Below are 6,000 nucleotides of genomic sequence, written 5' to 3'. Positions count from 1 at the left end.
CGATACTTTGTTAGCAAGTACTGATACTCGTGGTTGCATTTAAATTAAATGCACTACGACTCTATTTATTTCTTCAATAGCCACAACAGTTGGGAATCAATTAGGGGGTATAAATACCATCTTTCAAAGGCCCTATAACTTGAAGAGAGATTATTAAGCTTAAAGATCAATCAAAACAACCTTGTGCTTTCAATTCTCAACAATTTCCTTTATACACACTTGTGAGCTTTTATTGTATTCATTTCAGCTCAAGTGTTTCTTTTCGTATTTGTGCTTAACTTGCAAACATTTTGATTTTGTAAGGATTTGTTCTTAGTTTGCTTATTTGTTATTCTCTTTGAGAGGGTTTTGTCTAAAGGTTTGGGTAGAAACCTTAAAAGAGTTTGTAAAGTTAAACCTTATTCTCAAAGGTTGTCAAGTTAGTGGATTTGGGAAAATCCTTAGTTGTAGAAAGTTAAGGTAGTGGAGTAGGCAATTGGGGTCGAACCACTATATATCGCCGTGTTCATTGTCTCTATTTATTCTCTTAGCTACCACAAATTTTTTAAAAGACCAATTCATCCACTCTTGGCAATTTCGAGTTGATTAATTGAGCTAACATATGCAGCATCAGCAAAGGTTAAAAACATTAATTTTCTATTTATTTTGGGGTGATTCGACAAAAAGCCAAGTTCAAGGGCTAAAAAAGATGACAAATTAAATGAATGGCTAAAATGACTTTTTTATAAAGTTGGAGGGCCAAAAAATTATTATGCCTTTTTGTTATTAAAGCTTTGGGGTTTTTTTTTTGGCTATTTGATTTTGGAGATCATATGTAAACCAAAATGGAGAATGAAAAAGAAATTTCCGTAATAGAATAAAGAAAAAAAATACGTTTGGGAGGGAAAGATCTTTTAATAATTCATTCAAAATGAAGATTTAAAAAATTTAATAATTATTTTTTTGTATTTTCTAAGCATAATCTGAATCGAATTATTTATTTAAATTTAAATTTAATATTATAAAATATCTATTTGGAAGCAAGAAAAGCCATTTTGAATTTTTTAGATTTAGATTTTAAGGGTTTATTATTTTTATAATTTTCTCTTTTATAAAAAGCTGTAAAATTTCAAACAAATTATTAAAAATATAAAAAATATTTTTTAAAATTTTTATGTAAATTTAATGAGTAAAGTCAAATTAGAAAACATTAAGGGTTAAAAAGTTATTTACCTTTTTATAATTGTCACATTAGTAACTTTAACTAAAAAATTGGACAGAGGAATTAAGATTTTTAAATAAAAATGTACAAGGAATCAATGTCTTTAAATTAAAGTAATGGGACTAAATTTAAAATTTCAAAAGAGTATAAGGTCCTTTTTCAAATTTGAACATTATTTTATAATACAAAATTTGTCTCAAAATTAAAATATAGGAATTAAATTTAAATTTTCAAAAGAGTGTAAGGACCCTTAGAAAGTTTGAATTTTTTATAATACACAAATGGTATCTATAATATAAAATTCAGAAAAATAAATATTAAATCTATATTTTATTTTGGAATGTTATAACAAATTTATAATTTTCCATTTTATTTTTAAAATATAAAATATATATAATTAAAAATAATATTATTTATAAAACACGAATTGAAAAAAATTACTTATAATATATAACAATTATATAAAAATAGAAAACTATAAATTTATAAATAAAAAACTATTTTCAAATTTTGTAAAATTTATATATAAATTTTGAAAGTTTATTTTATTAAAACTTTTAGAATTTTAGATATTTAAAATTTAAACTTGTGTTATATATATATATTTAAAAATAATTATTTCACTTAATAAGGATTTGGTGATTAATGTCATTAGTCCAACGGACTAATTAATTAACGGAGCTCAACTTGGATGGAGTATTTAATGTCGAAACGGGCAGAGCATCGTTGGAAGCGTATTGTGAGACCAGCAAAGGAAAATGGTTACTGGGTTATGGCTGTAATATTGGTTTAGCTCCGGTCATGCAGGCTAAGGTTGAAGCTATCCGAGAGGGTCTTGTCCTAGCATGAAGTCGTGGTTATCGGAAAATCGCCATTGAGAGCGACAGTGCTGATGTGGTGAAACTTGTAAATATCCCTGCAAGTGAACCCACAATGGATCCACACACACGTAATGTAAGAGAACTTCTGCCACCACAATGGGAGTACTCTGTTTGTCATGTACCGAGGTCATTGAACAGGGTGGCTGATTTCATTGCCAAACACTTGAAAATTTTGCCCCCCAACGCTTGAACATCCTCTTGCTGGCACTTAGATTTATTTATTGAAGACGCTATGGGTGCTCAATTCCCTAGCATTAACCACAACTAGGATCCTTTAGCTAGATTCTCCTTTTTTCATAAAAGAAAACCTTTAACATACCAAGATAGGAAAATCGACTAATTTTGTGTGTAAACCCTTCTAAAAATCAATACGAAATTTAGTTAAATTAACTGCAAATTAATATATTATTTAATATATGATAACTGACCACGGAACTGTGAGGAAGACTTGATTATTACATGAAAAGAATTTTCCAAAAAAACATCGTATCCATCAATCACTGTAACAATATTCGTTGTCGAGGAATATAATATCGGTGTGTAAGAAGTAAGAAACATGCATGTTTCTTGCAGGGGATGATTGCAAATTTCATCGAGAATGGCCCACCATAGCCAAAAATTGTTCCAAGTGGAAACCACGTCACCCTGTATGTCATGCCTCGACCCGTTTGGTTAGAATTAGAGGCTTATTAATTAGTTTCAAAAGGAAGCGAGGCAGTCAAATCAAACCCTATAATTGCTTACCATCCATGACGTAACTCCTTCAATCGCAAACCTCTACCTAACTACACTTGTGCCTTCCTTAATATATTAATCACCATATTATTGTTGCACTTTGACAAGTTTTGAATCCTTACAACACCATAAAGATTTTTGCTTGATGCATAATGAACGTATCTTCGAAAAGTTAATTTGATTGATATGTGAAGTACTACGAGAATCGCAAAAAATTTAGTATTTTAGAAATAAAGTTTAAAGAAACACATACGAATGAAAGGTTAGAAAATATGAATAACACATGCATAATATAATATAGGCATGTTTTGATTGGTTTAATGTAGGTTATTTTGAAAAATTATATAAATGTATATATGATTATCTTTTAATTTGATTGAAATATGAAATTAAGAGAAATATTTTGAAATAAATAAATTTAAATTTTAGCTTTGGGTTTAATTCAAGGATGTTTAATATTTTAAATAGATTAGTTGAAACAAAATGCCGCTAAAGTAACTTTTTTTGCGTAGATTAGTTTATTTAAATATTAAGATGATTATATGTTTTTATGATTCATGCATTTATTAATTGACCTAAAGGTAAATTAATATTTGGCAGAATTTCAACGACATCTGTGGTGATAAATGTGTGACAATTAAAAGGTATTTTATGTGAGCAATAAGTTAGTCCAAATATTAATTAATTGTTTGACATTATTTATTGTCAATGTTTGATTACTACAACAAGAGTATCGCTTACTGTTAATATTAATGTCCAAAGACTTGATATTAATGTTGTGTTTGGTATCTTGAGGTGAGATTAGTCATTATCATGAATTTATTGTTTACTTATGAATATTGATGTGAGCTTTTTTTTTTTGTTCTATATTCAGCTAGTTCATCTTCTACTGCCACAATATCTGCTAATATAAATTCTATACCCATGCTTACACTATAGGAAAATCGGGCTTTAGCGGCATTTTTAGAGGCGTTTGTACAAAAAAGCCACAAAGATTATACATTAACAGCGTTTGCAAGAAAACACCGCAAAAAGTTGAGCAATAGTGGCGTTTTTAGACTAAACGCCGCTAAAAACTGAGCAATAGTAGCGTCTTTGGTCCAAACGCTGCAAAAATTTGGTCAATAGTGGCGTTTTTGTTTCAAACACTGCTAAAATCTGAGCAATTGTGGCTTTTTTGTCCAAACGCCACAAAAGGTTGAGCTATAGTGGCGTTTTTTTATCCAAACGCCGCGAATATGTATTATTTTTTATGAAATGACTCCATTTTGTTATCCCCGAAATGCCTTGGTCTTTTTTCCAAAATCAGTTCCCCCTCCCCAAAATCCCAAAATCAAACTTAATCAACTACTTTTGAATGCCTTGAATCTTATAGAATTGAATCCAACTTAAATAAAACTTTACGTCTCAAATTACAAATCCAACTTGAATTCGAGTTTTTACAATCTCAAGTGAATCATATTCAATTAAATTCTCAACTCTATACTAATATATATTTAGGGGCATAACTAGGGAGTTGAAAGGGTCTCAGCCCCCCTAAAATGAAAATTTTTCCATTTAGGCCTTTTGAAATTTTTTTAAAATTTTAAAGGTAAAATTGCACTTTATCCCTATAAAAATAGAAAAAAATTTGATTTAATCATTTCAAAATTATAAAAATATATGCTATAAAAATGATAAGATTGCTTTTTTACTTACAATTAAATTTTAGCCCCTAAACCCTAAACTCTAAAGCCTAATTCCTAAAAATTAACACCTAAACCCTAAAATCTAAAGCATAACCCCTAAATCCTAACCCATGAACTATAAACCTTTAAACCCTAAAACCTTAAACTCTAGAAACTAAATCTTTAAACCTTTAAACTCTAAATCATAAACCCTAAAACTTTAAACCCTGATAATAAATTTCACAAACAATAAAAGAGGAAAAAAAGTGAAATGGCAAAATGATGCATTTCACAAATGGAAGACTAATATATCAAAATATTAATTTTCCTTTTCAATTCAACATATATTTCATGTTTATTTTTAGGTTTATGAAAAAAAAATTTCGGAATTCATAATTATATCTCTTAAATTATGGTTAGCATTCTAATTTAGTTGTTTTAAAACGTTTTATTTGAGTCATCAAATAACAAGTCTCTTATCAATCATATTCTTCTGTCATTTTACTTGTTAGCTTGGGCATTAAAATTTGGCTCATATCTAGATTAGAGTATAACGTGAATCAAAGTTTAATTAAGTTGAACAATAGTGGCGTTTTTGGTCAAAACACAGCAAAAAGGTGAGCAATAGTGGCGTTTTTCAACCAAAACGCCGTAAATGTGTATTACAAGTCCAAAAACGACGCTGTTTTATCCTTGTTATTAGTGAGGTTTTGTCCAAAACACCTCAATAGGTTTTGCATTACCGGCGTTTTAAACAAAAATGCTACAAATATGTGTTAAGTGTTAGCAAAACGGTGTCGTCTTTGTTTTTAGTGGCGCTTTGTTAAAAACGCCGCAAATATGTATTAGGAGTTCACGAAATGACACCGTTTAGCCTTGTTATTAGTGGCGTTTTGCCCAGAATGCTGCAAATATGTGTTAAGTGTTTGCAAAATGGTGCCGTTTTATGCTTTATATTTAGTGGCGCTTCCGTAAAACGCCGCAAATATGTATTAAGATTTCAAAAAATGTCCCCATTTTAGCCTTGTTATTAGTGGCGTTTTGTCCAAAGCTCCGCAATAGGCTATGCATTACCAGCGTTTTAGCCAAAAATGCCCCAAATATGTGTTAAGTCTTCGCAAAATGGCTACATTTTGTTATTTGCTTTTAGTGGCGCTTTCTTAGAAATGCCGCAAACGGAATTCAGTTTTCTACCAAAACGGCGTCGTTTTTTTTCATCCATTTTATCCCTAAATTTATGCCCGAAAAAACTTATTTCTCCCCCAACAAAATTTCCCCAAATCCTTAACTTTTCCCCTAATCCCTAAATTTTTCCCCAAATCAAAGTCGAAAGACTCATCTGCCGCTAAAGATGTCGAGCCGACCACCTGCTGCATCACAGTCAACTATCTCCTCTGCTGTGCCACCGTCACTGTCGCTCTCTACTGCTGCAACCAATCGGTAAATTTCACTACTAGGTTTAAATTTTATCAGTAATATTTGAGGCTTTACCAGTGAATTGGATTTTGGTACTAGC

Source organism: Gossypium arboreum, chromosome 4 (assembly GCF_025698485.1).
Source record: "Gossypium arboreum isolate Shixiya-1 chromosome 4, ASM2569848v2, whole genome shotgun sequence".
Taxonomy (NCBI): Eukaryota; Viridiplantae; Streptophyta; class Magnoliopsida; order Malvales; family Malvaceae; genus Gossypium; species Gossypium arboreum.
This window is presented reverse-complemented; position numbering follows the sequence as displayed.